Source organism: Heterocephalus glaber, unplaced genomic scaffold (assembly GCF_053883595.1).
Source record: "Heterocephalus glaber isolate CG9 unplaced genomic scaffold, H.glaber_assembly_v1.0 deba00000281, whole genome shotgun sequence".
NCBI classification, from domain to species: Eukaryota; Metazoa; Chordata; class Mammalia; order Rodentia; family Bathyergidae; genus Heterocephalus; species Heterocephalus glaber.
Genome location: NW_028258139.1, coordinates 13500005 through 13517353, shown reverse-complemented (window position 1 = coordinate 13517353; position 17349 = coordinate 13500005). Strand labels below are relative to the sequence as shown.

Genomic DNA, 17349 nt, shown 5'->3' with positions numbered 1-17349 from the left:
CTCAGAGCCTTGGACAGAGCTCCATGGTCCCCCAGGAGAATGTTCCACAGCTTGAGGCTCTCGCGTGACTGCAAGCTGTGAAGGGGGCTTGAGTGCTCAGGAAGCCATGAATGCCAGTGAGGGCTCCTCTTGAGGACCCTCATTAGTTCAAGACCCCCAACATCTCTGTGGGCTGGGGTCCTCAGGCCTCAATCCTATGTCTGCTTCTCTCACCTCCCCCCGTTACACACATGGACACACTGACGACACACATTCTCATAGACACTATCATATGCTCCACACACTGACACACATTTTAGCACCTCTTTTCCGGGGGCTCAGTTTGTTTGCCTGAGAAATGGTACAATGCTGCCTACTTCACTGGCTACTAGGGGCAGTCTCTTGCAATGAGAACCTGCAGACGGGAGAAGGCTAAACGTGGGGAGGTCAGGTCCAGAGGGGGGGTTGAGGTTGGTGCAGGCCCCACAGGGGGCTCGTTCCTGGGCAGGGGCTGTCTCAAGCACCCTAGGGTGATTCAGTGTGAGACCGCATCACCTACACGGGCCTGAGAGAGTTTCTCAGTCTTTTTGAGGCCATCCTATGGCTCCATTTTCCAGCTGGCAAGGTGTGCCTTCCCTGGAGCCCTGCAGAGGCCCCTGAAGCTAACGACTGTGGGGAGGGCAGTCCTCCAAGCCAGGGCTCCCAGAAGATGCCATGAGTCATGTGGACCTATTCCCCAGGGACCCCTTTCAGCAAAGACATCTTCTAATTTTTTCAAGTGCTGGGGGGGGAAGGGGTGCTCTGAACTGCACAGTGGGGTGCGCTTTTCGAAGGAAGGGAGGAGGGCAAGGAGTGGGGCGGGGGAACACCGGCCACAGGGCAGGGTGAGCAGGAGGCCGCAGCTTCCCTGTGACCAGCCTCCTCTCCTCCTCTGTGGGCTCTGTGGGAAATGGAAAAGCCAGCTGCCCAATGCCCTGTTCCCTCAGGGAAGGACATGGCTGCGACCAAGGGTGGGGGCCAGCTCCTTGGGAATATTTTCAGAGGGAATTTTTTTCACACTGAACAGGTTCTGTGACACAACACATGTTCTCTGACCCCTGAAGACCCCAGAGCTTTGCTCCTACCTCTCATACCTCCATGGGACCCTCAGACAAACCATCCCTTGCTGAGCCAATACCCTTGCCCCTGGAGAAGTTGGAAGGTGGACTGATGCACAGGGAAAGAGACAAAGGCAAGGTACAGAGGTGGATTTTATCCAGGCATGCCAAGTCCAGGCTTCTCTGGAGGGACTGTGGCCTCTGTGGGCAAGGCCACAGCATGTAGGGGACATACATGTGCCCCTAGACCTGTCCACCCTAGCAGGACCTGCCAACCTGAAAGCTGATCTGTTTGCTGGCTCCTGCACCTGGAGAGGGACCATCTCAGGAGACTTTTCCTCTGAGCACCTTGGGGAAATGAAGGCAGGTGATATAGCAGAGCAGTAACTGGCCTAATAGGATTTCTCCTCCACCAGCTCACAGTGAGACCTAATGTTTCTCAAGGGCCTGATGCCCAAGAGGTACTTTTTATCTTTCTTCTGTGGCTGCAGAGAGTTCTCAGGAGCTGCCATCTCTTGTGGCTGGAAGTGTTCCTGAGGCCTGCCAGTAGCTGTTTTGCTCTGAGTGGCAAAGAGGGGTGCTACTCTACGAGCTAGTAGCTCCTGGCATTCAAAACTCAGGCTGTTAACATTAAAAGAGCTACATTTTGCCCATTTGTGATTTCTACAGGAGTTAAGCAAAAGAACCCTTGGCAGTTGGCAACATGGCAGCTTGATGGCACATGCTGCAGTCCCAGCTACTTGAGAAGCTGAAACAGAAAGATTGCAAGTTCAAGGCTGGCCTGGGCAATTCAATGACAGTCTGTCGTAAAATAAAATAAAATAAGGTTGGAGATGTGATTCAGTGGTACATTACTTGCCTAGCATCCACCAGCCCTGGGTATGATACCTAGTACTGGAAAAGAAACAAATAACTATTGGCTGGTTGGTAACATGACTGGTAGGGGTCTCTCCCTTTAAGAGAACCCTGAAAAAGAGGGCAGACAATGGCGACAGTCGTGAACAGGTTTAAGCATCACCAGGTTCATGCAGCTAATTCATGTTAGCTGCTGGCCTCTCAGTTTGTACTTCTGATGGGCCTTGGGGTCCCTCCAGGTGCTCCCAATCCCTCCTTTGGGAGCACTAGCCTCATAGGCAGCAAGAGCCTCTTCCTATTGTGGGCTGATCCCACAGTGCTCTTGCCTGGACCCTTGCCAGCCTTCCCGTGCCACAGTGCCTTCCTACTGGCTGGTTTCCTGAGCCTCAGGTGTCCCTCCCTCCCCTCAACTCCTCCTCTCTGTCTCCTCCAGGGATCCTCTCTGGACCATACACAGACCTGTCTGCTCCCTGAAGCCCTGCCTTTTTTTTTTTTTTTTTTTGCTTTGGTGGAGGAAAGGCATGAGGAGCTCCTGCATCCTCAGGTGCACAGTGGCCCGTGCCCAGCCCCCTGATGTCCTGCTTGGGTCTATCGTGCAAAGATCTGCTGACCCTGATAGATTCAAGTACCCCATAGTGGGTAGTTCACACCTTCTTCTTGAGATTAGAAACTGGGGCACCCTTCAGGACTGCAGCCTCCATTGCTGGGTACCCTGGAGAGGTCACTGAACTCTGGAGCCTCAGATTACACAAAGCAGAACTGTAGCTTAGTACTGCCCATGGTGGGTGCTTAGTCCATTCCTTTCCTCTCTCTTTTTGTTTTCTTTCAAGAGTGTGAAAAGCATTAAATTAAGAAACTACAGTAAAATGCTGAAGTCCAGAATGGGTCCAAGTATTTGGCCACATAGAATATTATCATCTTCAAGAGGAGGAGTCATAACAAAGGCTTCATAAGCAGTTTTTAATCCATAAATGCAACAGACATTTTGGTATGTTTGGCCACTGGAAAACAAAAGCTGTAGCATCAAGAAAGGTCTGAGATGTCTCACTTTTGTAGATTCCATTAGTGTATTTAAGGTCAGATAAAGCTGACATCAAAAATTTTAAGGATAGGCAAAAATTCACATTTAAAAAAAATCCTTATGTTTCTATTTAGAATAACAATAGGCAATATGATTCAATATAACTGAAGTTAAAAATATTTCACAACCTAGGATTTCAGCTTGGCAAATAACTTCGGTTCCAAAACAGATTCATCCCTAATAACATGTGAGCCCTTAAAAAAAGAATGTGTCTATGTATGTGGACAGCATTTTAAAGCAATCAGATAATCTCTGAAGCAGCGTTAGTGTTTCCTTTAAACTGACCCGGAAAGGACCATTGTATTAGCTTCATGGAAAGAATTAGCCAGCTTCTCCATCTAAGGCTAACACGGTGATCATTTGTCTAAGGCTAGAAAGGCGTCAACATGACGTAAACCACAAGGAGAGGAGGAGAGGAGGGCTTTCCCTGGCAGTTGGCAGCTAAAACTGAAGGGAGTCTTAGAAAATGGCACAATGGCAGCCTTTCTTGTCTTCTCTTTGCGTGTTGGTTCTGGTGAAGGAGGACATTCTTGCTCTTGAAATTTCCTTATAACCCGAACAAGTTCATGGAAAGCTTGATCTACACTCATCCTAATCTTTGCTGACGTCTCCATGTATGTTACCTTAAGTTGCCATGCGAACTGTTGTCCTTCCTCCTGTGTCACCTACCTGCCTTTGATGATCCAGGTCCATTTTATTACCAATTAAAATCATTGGAAACTCAACGCGATGCTCTTCACTCTGAGAATCTGTCTTTGAAACTTACAGATTTCTTCAAAACTGCCTCTATCTGTGACTGAAAAGACCAACAAGAAGCCTTCACCGGTCCTCATACACTATTCTCTCATGGCTCCAAACTCTTCTTGTCCAGCTGTATCCAAAATATCTAGGTGGGCTGCTCTGTCATGTATCACACATTGCTTTGTACAGGAGTCTTCAACGGTTGGATCGTAATCTGTTACAAAATAGGACTGGATGAACCACCAGGAGCAGGTATTTCTGGCCGGAGCCTTCCCGCCAGCCGGCCACAGCCACCGGGACGCCGCGAGCCCAGCCCGGCCGCGCCGCCGCCGCTGCCCACCCTAGGCCCGGCTCCGGGACGTGTGCGACCGGCGCCCATGGGCGAGCGGCTGCCTGGGCGGGGGGTGGGTGGGCACTCGGGCCGGGCGCGCTCCTCTCCGCTTCTCCGCAGCGCCTCTCCTTTCCTCTCTAGTCACAGGCACAGGCTGCTGGGCTCTGTGTGGGGCTGCGCAGAATAGACGCAATGAAACTGCGGTTCCCAAGAGTTCGTAGTAGGAGGGACAGAGGTGACGCAGGAGGTGGGGATTATAACCTGGTCCTTTGGGGTTAGGAGGGGCACAGATGCAGCAGGTGAAGGATCCATCAAGCCAGGTCACCTCACAGAGTGAGGCGGAACATGGAGTCAGGCAGCCTCTCCTGGGGCCATGATCCTCTGAGGTGTCAGTAGGGGGACTTCTCTGCTGACCCAGACCTTTGCTGGGCGGGAAGAAGGCCTGGCCAGGGACAAAATGGACAAATGGGGGTAAAACTGCCTCTCATCCCCACTCCCTGTGGCAGCTTGAAGGAGGCCAGAGGGATGGCTTTGAAGAGGAGTATTGCAACCTCAGTGCTGTTCTGAGCTTTGGCAGGTTGGATTTGTCTGCCCCCTCTGCTCTCCTATGCTGTCTTGCCTGACTGATCACTGCAAATGGGCACCTCCAAAGTGCCAAGTCCACTCAGCAGGGAAGGTGAGCTTTCTCCAACACTGCAGGCCCACCCTGAGCTTGGCGCTTGGAGAGTTCTGGGACACTGGGTGAGACGGCCCAGGAAAGCTGGGGAAACCTGGTGGACCTTCCAGAGGCTGGAAGTTCCTGCAGGCAGCACTGCCTCACCGATTCTTCTGCAGATGCCTGGCAAGCCAGCATGTGGGCTGAGGTTTGGACCTCCCAATGCCTGGAGGCCTTGGAGGTTGCAAATAGAAAATAGGTGCAACTTTCATGCGCAGAAGCCATTCATTGATTTCACAAATATTTATTAAATTTTTTACCTAGTGTGGGTGCCGCTATTGTCCATGGTGGCCTTGATGGGGATCTGGAGGGCCAGTGTCTTATATGGGAAGGACTGCAGGGAACAACCTCCCACAGAATACTCCACAGTCCTGGGGAGCCGAGGATACTTATCAGTGGGCATCCTTTGGGTCCAAGGGACAGAACATCTGGCTTCTCAACCTGGCTGCTTAGTTCTCATGAGTGTGGGTGGCTGTAAAAGAGCAAACCTCATTCCTGGGTCTCTCTGGCCTGCAATGGTTTCATGGCTTCCTGCCTTACCATGTGATCTCTCCCTCTGACACACTTCTACCACAATGCCACTTGCCACAAGGTCCTAACAGAGCTGAGCAGAAACATGTCCGATACCCTTGAACCTCCAGCACCCTGAGCTGAAATAAACCTCTTTTCTTTATAAAATAGGCTGCCTTAAAATTTCATCACACATATATTAGTGAGCTTTCCCATCACTGAGACACAACAGCAGATACCTACCATTTAATGGCAAGGTTATTTTGCCTCATGATTTCAGAGGGCTCAGTCCATGGTAAGTGAGGTTCAAGGCAGGAACATCATGGTGGAAGAGATGGGTAGAGCAAAGCTGCTTAGTTTATGGTGTCCAGGAAGCAGAGCACGAGAACAGTGCCAGAAAGAAACGGGCCAGAGACTAGACAGAGTACTCAAGGTCATGACCCACCCCAACACACCCATAGTGTGCTTTAAAAATCCCTTTGGCAACTCCTACACCAGTCAAGTGGACACAATTAAGCTTAACCCCCCCAACATGTGTAAGTTTATTATGAGTTTCCCTTGCACGAAGAATATGACTTACAATTTACAAATAATAACAAGATACACAATATTCTTTATTGTAAATACCACATGGCTGATTCTCACAGAATGCCTTCACTGATTTCTCATGTACCCACAGGGAAGCATATGGTTCACATGATACTTTAGTTAACATTAAAGAGTAAGAGGAAAAGTGTGACAACAAAGCTGACACATGTTGGACTCTGTCACAGTGATACAAGGAGATTCTTTTCTAAATGGGACAGTGGTTTTCAAATTCTCAAAGAATGTTTTGTGCTATTCACAATTTAACAGTTACAGATAACACGTTTCTACCTTATTAACGTTTTTCTATCATCTTCCTAAGTCTAGACAATCAATAAAGCACTAAATGGTGACCTGATTTCAGTGCTTGCCAATTTCCTTGTGTGAATATTTGCAGCATGATGGACATCATGGCACCACTGCACTGCTGCTGAACACAGAGAGGTAGAGAATTGCTCAGTAGTGCAGAAGTACTCACCATGCCCTGGCATCTGGATGCCTGGATGTAAACAGCCTCCAGAGTGCAGGTAATGGAAAGGGCCAAGTTCTGACTATTATGTTTGTTTTAATATAATTTAATAGTAGGCTAGCATAGTTTAGCTTTTGACAATTACTGTCTTTTAAAAAGACTCACAAAGGCCGGGGATTTAGCTCAGTGGTGCTGCACCTACCTCAAAAGCACAAGGTCCTGAGTTCAATCCCCAGGACTGCAAAATAAATGAAAAAAAAATAAATAAGACTCACAAAATTCTTGGAAATGTAACTGGCTCTCATGAGCCAGTGACAGCAGACTCCAATGCCAGTGAAGGAGATGGGAAGCAGATAGAGTTGAGGAAGAGGGGCAAAGGGAAGAGAAAGCATGGAGAGCAATTTAAGTGGGAAAATGAGGAAAGAGGAAGGGAAAGGAGAGGCAGAGACAAAGGTGGGGGACTTGGGGAACTCATCTGCCTACCCTCTTCTGCACTTTAAGGTGCTAGTATCTCATAGCTCATTGGTTGGCCCTGTACTTGGCACAGCTGCAGTGGGATGGACGAGATCAGGAAGCCTTATGCCCCAAATGGTGGCACTTCCACTCTGCTGGCAGGGGCAGGCAGGTGTCTGCACTCTTGGCTGACTAGTCTTCAACGTGGCAGCTGTAGCACCATTGGTCTGGCTACTCACCTGTTGAAGGAGGTCCAGTTGTTTCCAGTCCAGTCTGGAGCTGTTATGGATGAAGCTGCTGTGAACATTTATGCACAGGTTTTTGTGTGAACACAAGTCTTTCTCCTATGGGACAAGCACCGAAGAGTACAATTACTGGGTCATATGGCACCATGTTTGGTTTTAGAGAAAAGTGGCAAACTGTTTCACATCATGACCGAATCATTTTACATTTTTTTTCACAATTTAAAGATTCTTTTATTTTTTCTTTTCACTAAGTTTATTGGTACATTTTAGGTATAAAATACAGTTACATTCATCACTGGGGTCTTGTACCTGTACATGATGTATCTTAGTTCTTATTTTTCCCCCATTCCCCTGCCCTCCCTTCACCCCCTCCACCCTTTCCTATTTACATAGACTTTGTTTCCATTTTTTTTCCTTTTCTCATAATTTTTCCTTTCCCTTCTTCCCTTTCCCCTTCCCCTCCCACCACCCCTACACGTTGGACCTTTTCCTATTTCAAACTATCAATGATTCGTTATTCTTTTAATCCTTATTTACACTTTCAGTTACTCACACTAGAGAAACTATTTGGTATTTACACGTGTGTCCTATTTATTTCACTTAAGAATATGGCTTCAATAAGCATCCATTTAGCTATAAATGTCTCTAGTTTCTCACTCTTTATGGCTGAGTAGTACTCACATATTCTTTATCCAGTTTCCAGTTGAGATCCAATTTCCAGTTGATGGGCACTTGGGCTGTTTCCAAGCTTTAGATATTACAAACTGTGCCGCTATAAACATAGGTGCACATATATCATTGTGGTATGATTCTTTTAATTCTTTGGGGAAGACACCCAGCAGGGGAATAGCTGGGTCAAATGGGACCTCTAGCCCTAGTTCTTTGAGGTATCTCCATAATGATTTCCACAGTGGTTGTACCAGTGTGCACTCCCACCAACAATGGAGAAGGGTTCCTTTCTCTCCACACCCCCTCCAGCATTTCTTATTGATTTATTGTAGCAGCCATTCTTTGTGGGGTGAGGTGGAATCTCAGTGTTGTTTTCATCTGCATCTCTCAAATGACCAGTGATGGTGAACATTTTTTCATATATTTATTTGCTGTTTTTACTTCTTTGTCTGAGAAATGTCTGTTCATTTCAGATGCCCATTTTCGAATTGAGTCTTTGAATTTGGGGGGTCTGATTTTTTTGAGTTCTTTATATAGTCTAGATAGTAGACCTTTGTCTGAGGAACAGCTGGTAAATTTTTTTTCCCACATTGTAGGTTGTCTCTTAGCTCTGTTGGTGGTTTTTCTGGCAGTGTAGAAGCTTTTTAATAAGATGAGATCCCAGTTCTTGATTCTTTGTGCTAGCTCCTTGCTACTGAGGATTTGTTCATAAAGTCTTTTCCTATGCCAATGTTATCAAGAGTTCTACCTAACTTATCTTCCAGCAAGTTTGGTGTTTCTGTCTTAATATTTAGATCTTTAATCCACTTCGATCTTAGTTTAGTGCATGGTGATAGGTATGGGTCTAGTTTTAATCTTTGGCAGGTTGAAATCCAGTTTTTCCAACACCATTTATTAAATAGGCTATCTTTCCTCCAATGAGGGTGCTTGGTTCCTTTGTCAAAGAAGAGGTGGCTGAGCATGTCTGGAGTTGTTTCTGCATCTTCTAATCTATTTCACTGATCCTCAGGCCTGTTTCTTTGCCAGTACCATGCTGTTTTTATCACAGTAGCTTTGTGGTATAGTTTCAAGTTGGGAATCGTGATACCCCCAGGAATGTCTCTGTTGCCTAGAATTGCTTTTGCTATTCTAGGTTTCTTCTGCTTCCAAATGAATTTTTGGATTGTTTTCTCTAGTTCTGTGAAGTAAATTGTTGGAATTTCAATAGGCATTCCTTTAAATCTTTATAGTAGTTTTGGAAGTATGGCTATTTTCACTATATTTATTTTTCCAACCCAGGAACAAGGAATATCTTTCCATTTTCTTATATCCTCTTCGATCTCCTTTTTCAGAGTGCTGTAGTTTTCAGTGTAGAGGTCTTTTGCTTAGGTTGATTCCTAGATATTTCATTCTTTTAGATGGTATTGTAAAGGGAATTATTTCCTGAATTTCTCTCTCAATGAGCCTGCTATTTGTGTATAAGAAGGCTATTGTTTTTGAGTGTTGACCTTGTATCCAGCTACTCTACTGAATCCGTCAATTAGGTCTAGAGGACTTTTGACCATGGTTTTTGGGTCTTCTATGTAAAGTATCATATCATCAGCAAATAATGACAGTTTCACTTCTTCCTTTCCTATCTTTATTCCTTTTATTTTTTTCTCTTGTCTAATTGCTATGGCTAATGTTTCCAGAACAATATTGAACAGGAGGGGTGATAGTGGGCATCCTTGTCTTGTTCCTGATTTTAGCGTGAAAGTTTTCAGTTTTTGACCATTTAGTATGATGTTGGCTGTTGGTTTTTCATAGATAGCCTTAGTTAGGTTGAGATAAAGACCTTCTATTCCAATTTTCTGTAGCATTTTTATCATGAATGGGTGTTGGATTTTGTCAAATGCTTTTTTTGTATCTATTGAGATGATTATGTGGTTCTTGTCCTTGACTCTGTTAATATAGTGTATTACATCTATTGATTTACAGATATTGAACCATTCTTGCATCCCTGGGATAAGTCAGACTTGGTCAGGGTGTATGCTCTTCTTAATGACACTCTGTATTCTGTTTGCCAGTGTCTTCTTGAAGAGTTCTGCATCTATGTTCATTAGGGAGATTGGTCTGTTGTTCTCTTTTTTGGGTTGGGTCTTTCCCTGGTTTCGGAATCAAAGTAACCCTTGCTTCCAGGAATGAATTTGGAAGCCTTGCTTCTCTTTCAATTTCCTGATGAGTTTAAAGAGTAATGGCAACAGTTCTTCTTTAAATTTCTTGTAGAATTCAGCAGTGAAGCCATGAGGACCTGGGCTTTTTTTTGTTGGCACGTTTTTTATTACATTTTCAATTTCACTCATTGTTTTTGGGGTGTTTAGAATTTCTATATCTTCTTCATTTAACTTTGGCAATTCATATGTGTCTAGGAATCTGCCCATTTCTTCTGTGTTTTCCATTTTATTAGAGTACAGGTCCTCAAAATAGGTACTGATGATCTTCTGGATTGCTGCTGGATTTGTTGTGGCTTCACCTTTTTCGTTCTTAATTGCATGGATTTGAGCCTTTTCTTTCCTTTCTTTTGATAAGGTTGGTAAAGGTTTATCAATTTTATTTATTCTTTCAAAAAACCAACTCTTTGATTCATTGATTTTTTTGTATCATTCTCTTAGTCTCCATTGCATTGATCTGTGCTTGGATCTTTGTAATTTCCTTTCTTGTGTGAGCTTTGGGTTTGTTATGCTCTTCTTTTTCTAGGAGCTTGAGCTTCTGCATTAGGTTATTTAACTGAATTCTCTCTATTGTCCTAATATGGGCATTCACTGCTATGAATTTCCCATGTAGAACTGCTTTCATTGTGTCCCATAGATTTCTGTATGTTGTACTGGCATTATCGTTTGCTTGTAGAAACGATCTAATTTCTTCTTTAATTTCCTTGGTGCCCCATTGGTTGTTCAGGAGGGTGTTATTCAATTTCCATGTGTTTGTGGGAGTTTTGCAGTTTCTTATGTTATTGATCTCCAATTGTATTGCACTATGGTCTGATAATATACAGGGGGTAACTTCAATTCTTTTACATTTACTTAGACAGGTCCTATGAGCTAGCATGTGATCTATTTTGGAGAATGACCCATGCACAACCAAAAAGAATGTGTATTCTTATTTTGTGGGGTGGAACACTCTGTAAACATCTATTAAGTCCATTGGTTCAATAGCTTGGTTCAGTTCTAGAATTTCATTGTTAACTTTTTTTCTAGATGATCTGTCTATTTGTGATAGAGGGGTGTTGAGGTCCCCCACTACATTTGTATTAGTGCTTATTTGATTTTTCATGTTCATTAATATTTGTTTTGTATAGTCGGGGGCATTCCTATTTGGTGCATATATATTTAGGACTGTCATCTCTTCCTCTTGGATTGTTCCCTCCCCCAAGTATGTAGTGACCATCTTTGTCTCTCTTAATTAGTTTTGGTTTGAAATCTACTTTGTCTGCAAATAAAATTGCTACGCCCGCTTTTTTCTGGGTTCCTGTCGCATGGAGAACTGTTTTCCATCATTTTACTTTCAGTCTATGGATTTCCTTTTGAGTTAGGTGTGTTTCTTGTATACAGCATATTGCTAGGTTTTGCTTCTTGGTCCATTCTGTCAGTCTATTTCTTTTGATTGGTGAATTGAGGGCATTAACATTGATAGTTATAATTGAGAGATATTGACTCATCCTTGTAATGATGTTTTACTATTGTTTTATTTCTTATTTTTCCCCCTTTCGCTTTAGTGTCTTACCTTGCATGGTGCCTTCTCTTTGCTGGGCCTCATGGAGCTGTGACCTTCATTGTCTTTTTCTAGGATATTGCTTAAAATTGTTTGGAGTGCTGGTTTGATGTTCACGAAATTTCTCAGGTGTTCTTTGTCATGAAAGTATCTAATTTCCCCTTTGATTTTGAAAAATAATTTTGCAGGATACAACAGTCTAGGTTGGAATTTATTTTCTTTTAGAGCTTGAAATACTTCACTCCAGGCTCTCCTTGATTTGAGGGTTTGTGTTGAGAAATCTGCCATGATTCTGATGGGCTTTCCTTTGTAGGTGATTTGTTTCTTTTCTGTAACCGCCTGTAGAATTTTGTTCTTCTATTGGGTTTCTGGGATCTTGACTATTATATGTCTAGGTGTAGATTTTTTTTGGTCATGGCTGGTTGGAGTTCTATATGCCTCACTTATCTGTATGTCCAATTCTCTACCTCTGTCTGGGAACTTTTCTACTATTACTTCTGTGAACAGTTTTTTATGTCAATTGTACTTTCTCCTGTTTTTTCGTGGACTCCTATGAGTCTTATGTTATTATTCTTTGCATCATCTAGCAGCTGTTGGATTGATTTCTCATGGTCCCTTATTATAAGAAATCTCTGTTTTCATGGTCCTTAACCGCAATCCTGTCTTCTATATCTGATATTCTGTCTTCAGATTCTCTTAGTCTGCTCTGCATGCTTTCAATGGAGTTTTTAATCTCCTGAATATCTGTTTGAATCTGTTTCATGGATTCTATTTCTTTCTTATTTTGGGCAATCATTGTTTCCATTTCTTTTTCATACTGGGCATTCATGGCTTCCAGCATGTTTCTGATCTCATCTATTTTCTTATCTGTTTCTGTTCTAGAGCCTCTAAGCATGTCTTTCACTCTGCTCACCATGTCTGTATTTATCTGGGAGATTATTTCTGCTTTGAATTTTTCTAGAGCCTCATGCATCTGCTTTGTTACTTCCTGTGCTATCAGTTCAGGGTGCCCAAGTGGTGCTTATCAGACTTTTCCACCTCATTTCCCCCAGAATTTCCTTTTTGTGGCATGGAAGCCTGCATTTGCTCCTTGCTTAAGTGTCTTCTCATTTTTGATTTTGGTACTGTCCTTGGTTTAATTCCTGGGTTGATATTTCAAAATTGCTTAATGCAGGTATCTTTGTTTCTTGTGTTTAAAACTCTTGTGGAATGATTGCTTTTCAGAGCTGTCTTCCAGATATAGTTCGTGTTTAGGTTTTGAGACTCTAATGACTCTGAGGCTATTTTATTTTCATTGTACCAGGAAGGAAAACTGATTAGATCAATCACAACATGTTAGCCCAAATGATACAATCAGCAATACCATAGCATCAAGCGCAGCTTAGAAAATGACAATTTGTGGTAGTTATTAATCTATCACATTTAACTGTGTGAATTAAATCAAAACCAAGGACCAACCCAACATATGTTTATAGTGAATAAACTCTTCAATATAGCATCTTTCTCCTTCGGGGTGGGGAGTTAGAAGGAGTTGGGGAGGGAGGGACAGGTAGAAAGATCAGGAAAGAGTAGTGGTGAGGCCAGAAGACACAGGAAGATCACAGAAACTCTAAGAAATTGTTAAAGGCAAGAGGAAATAGCAGAATGAAAGAACAAAGATGTGAACAGAATAACCTAACAACAACAGGGAGGCTAGATACTGCATTTACTTTCCTTTAAAACTAATCATAACCAAGAGAAGGAAAAAGAGAAGAAAAGAAAAATAAAGGAGAAATCTGAATTCAGTGCAGAAAGGTACAAATAGGGAGATGAAGAGCAATGTGGGACAGCGAGAGAACAAGTGAGAGAGAGAGAGAGAGAGAGAGAGAGAAAGAAAAGAGAAAAGAAAGAAAAGTAAAACTTTGAAAAGAGTAGAAAAAAAGTAAAAATTAATTAATAATAAGAGAAAAAAATTTTTTTTTCTTTTTTGCAAATTGCAAAAAATAAAAATTATGGGCCTCCTTCAGGGTATGTCTCTGCTGTCACAGTAGGCAACGCAGGCAGCCATGTGCATATACAAGTCAATGAGTCTCAGCAAGCCAGTAGCAGACCTGTGAGATTCAGGAAGATTTCTGGCTGCTAGTCCCAAGTTGAGCTCCCTGTCCTCCTGCAGGGTTGAACTCTGCAAAGTTCTATTGCAGGTTCCAGGTGCCCTTCCCCTGAAGATAGTGCAGGTTTTGATGGGAGGCGATGATCCCAGGTGATGATCCCTCCCAACTTACCAAGTACAGTGGTCTGGTATGCCTTTATTGTAGAGATTTTCTTTAGTTTTCTGCTGAGCTTCAGTTTTTATCGAGGAGCCTGAGAAGCCTCCTTTCTGTTACTAACTTCTGCTCTATCTTGTGGTGCTCAGGACAAGGGCCTTTATAATCCCCTGTGCCTCTGTAGTGTGGAACCAGGTAGCAGAAGAGCCAGGAGGCCAGAGGTGGGGGTGGGGGTGTGGGACTGGGCCGGCTAAGCGGAGCGCCGGAATGGCCGGGGCTCCAAGCCTTGCCTGGGACCTGTGTAGTGGGCGGGCCCCGGAACGGAGCCAGGGGGCTTCACGCTGCTTGGCTCCCCATCTCGCGCTGGTTGGTCGCGCTGAGCAGAGCGCCGGATGGGGCAGGGTCTCCAAGCCACGCCTGGGACCTCACCGTCTTATTGTACTTTCTCAAAGCAGATATTCAGATCTCTGACTTTGGGCTTTTTCACATTAACATATGGTTTGAGATCGCAATTTTTTTTAAAGTGTGGCTTTACTAGAATATCAAAAAAATGTCATATACACACTATAATTTAATATAAATATTTCTTAATTTTCAATGTGAATATTTTTAGTCCTAGGATATTTATAAATTCATCATTTAGCTTCCAGACAGTTGGGAATACTTTTAATTTCGTCATTAGTTTAGTATTTAACTACACTATGGTCAAAACCACACATCGGATGATTTTAATACATTGAAATTATTGAGATTTGCTTTATTCCCAGCATATGGACAAAATTAGATGAATGTTCAATGCACTTTGAAAACCCTGATATTGAAGCTGCTGGGTATAGTGCTATATATATGCTATTCAGCCAGTGTTTAATCATAATGTGTAAATAGTGTAGATCCTTGACATTTTGTTGATATTCTATTGTACATAAAAAGAGGTGTGTTAAAATCTATCATTCCATTTTTTATTCCTGTGTTTGCTTTATGTATTTTGAGGCCATGGTAATACATGCATACAAATTTAGAATTGTAAATACTTGCTGGATTTACACTTTTGCAACTGTGAAAAGCCTTTCATTATAGTAATGTTTCTTGTACTTTTTTTGGTCTGACAGTAGAAATGCCAGATTTCTTTTGTTTAGTATCTGCCTGGGTGCCAGAGAGTAAGCTGATTCAGCTCTACCACCTGCCTCCTCCCAGATGGGTCAGGCTCGGCAAACCCTATTTCTACCTGGTCAGTGGTTGCCATGTGGGGACCATGGCCAGCCAGAGACTCTAGCATGAGTGGGTAAGACCAAGCAGAGCTGCTTCCAGTCTCCTTCTGTCCTCTGTACGTGACTTCCGGTGCACTCCTGGCCTCTTCCCAAAAGTTGGTACTTCTTCACAAGCTCAGCTTCATTGTGCCTCTGAGACCACAGATCCCACCCAGCATCATTCTTTCCCAGGGTCTGCAGTCACCCTGGCCCCTCCCCAGTGTTGCCCTCTGCACCTCTCTTCAGATGTAGCATCCCAGCTCTTTGGGCTGCTTCAAGGAGTGTTTAAGTTTCATTAGTTCATCTTTTTCCTATGTAACTCAGGGAGTGGTGACAGTTGTTCAAACTGTTCCCACTGTCCTGGTTCATGAGTTAACAAACTGAAGCCTGCACACTGATTCCAGTGTGCAGCATTGTTTTTGTAGGGTGTGTGAGCTAAGAATTATTTTTATTTATTTGAGTGATTAGGGGTGGGAGAAAGAATCTTTCATGAATGTATTCAAATCTCAGTGTCCATGAATAAGCACTATTGGAACAAACCACGCTTATCCTTTTTCATATCTATCACTTTTGAGGACAATGCTTACACCTTAGAATATTTTAATTCCATTCCTCTCCCAGCTTCTGTGCTGTTACGGTTATATAAAACTGTACAGTGTTTATATTCATTATATTATGAAGTATAACTCACTTCTGTACAGTATAAGAAATCCCCAGAGACTTCCTTATTGTTAATATGATTGGCATTTATATTCTCTTTAGTCTTTCCACTGCTTTTAATTTTTCTTGCATTTCTTCTGTTATGTTTGAGATAACTTCTTCATTGGTACTTCCTTTAGTGTGGTCTGATGGTAAATTTTGTGAGATTTTCCATGACCTTTTCTTTCTTTTGAATTTTCAAGGGTATTTTTGTTTTGTGTAGAGTTCTAGGTTATTAGTTATAGTTATCTTCTTACAGAAGTTTAACAGTGTCATTCCATTTTCTCTTTTCAGAACTCAGAGATCAACTTTCCAGTTGCTCCTTTAAGAATTGTGGCTTTCTCTGCTACTTTAAGGTTTTCTCTTTATTCTTGGTCATCAGCAGGATATTATGATGCCCAGCTGTGATTTTCCTTTGTGTACATTGTGCTTTGATTTTTTTCTTAGCATTTCCTACATCAGTGGGTTGATTTCTTTCATTGGTTTTGGAAAAATATTATCTTCAGTCTCTTACTGACTGTCCTATCCCTTCTTCTTCCTGTCCCTGTGTTGCGTCATTTAGCAACTGCTGCATGCCCAGTCACCTTGAAGCCCTCTGTTTCACTTTTTACCCTAAGTGCCAGACTCTGCTGGGGAGCTCTGCAGATGCAGAGTCAGCTGAGAGAGTTCAGCCTCGTGTGTTTCTTGGTCTCCTAGGACACAAGGACTAGCCCAGTTACTCTCTTCTCCTGGAGATGGGTGAGGCATGAGAAAGGAACTCTAGCCCCTCAAGCTCCTTCCATGTCTCTGTGTGTTTTACACTTGCTAACACCTCATTACCCAAAGGAAGTCCCACAGCTATGCTTGAAGTTAAGGTCAGGGAAATAAACCCTGGAGGGACTTTGGTTAGAGGGACTAGAAAGTTATATGGCAGCCAAGCATAGTGGTACACACCTGTAATCCCAGGACTTGGGAGGCTGAGGCAGGAGGATTGCCACAAGTTTGAGGCCAGTGTAGGGTACATGGTGAGTTCAAGGCCACCCTGAATTGTAGAGTGAAAACCTGTCTCAAAAACAAAAGTTATATAGCAAAGGGTATTGCATAGGATGAGGTAAAGAAATGGTGTCAGCAATTACATATGTACTTAGAAATATCTTAGACCTCTTTAGCATGTCTCAAATAGCAAGCCCTTTTCTACTCACTCTTTTTCATTTTATGACCTTCAGTCTGATGTGTTCTACCTACTCCTCTTCTTGTTCATTGTTCTCCTCCCTGGTTGTCTAATATGCTATGAAATCCTGCTCTTGATGGTTTCTATTACACCTTTGATATCCATTTTATTAATTTCTGCCACTTTGTTTTCTTAATACTAATTTCTGTCTTTTGAAATTGAATGTTTAATTCATTTTCTAGTTTTCTTCTCTGCTAGTATAAGCATTTAAATTTTGAAATGTTTATAAAATTCTCCCTGGGTACTGCTTTAGCTTTAGCCCAAAGGTTCCATTTTGTTTCCCTCTTTAGAAAAAAATGCTTGTTCTGTAAACTGTTGGGTGCAGTGTCCTACATATGTGTTTTGTTAGCTGTATTGTTCATTACTTTGACTAGCTTTTGTATTCTATCAATTATTGGGTGAGATGTTAAAATATTCTGCTTTATCGCTGATTTTGTCAAAATTTCCTTGTAATTTTAGCACTTTTCACTTCTTATTATACTGAAGTACAT

General features: G+C 42.8%; 1 pseudogene; it reads right to left on the bottom strand.

Moving 5' to 3' along the window:
• Positions 1–3372: 3372 nt before the first annotated feature.
• Positions 3373–3860, bottom strand: LOC101714571 (ras-related protein R-Ras2 pseudogene; annotated as a pseudogene).
• Between the last annotated feature and the right edge of the window lie 13489 nt (positions 3861–17349).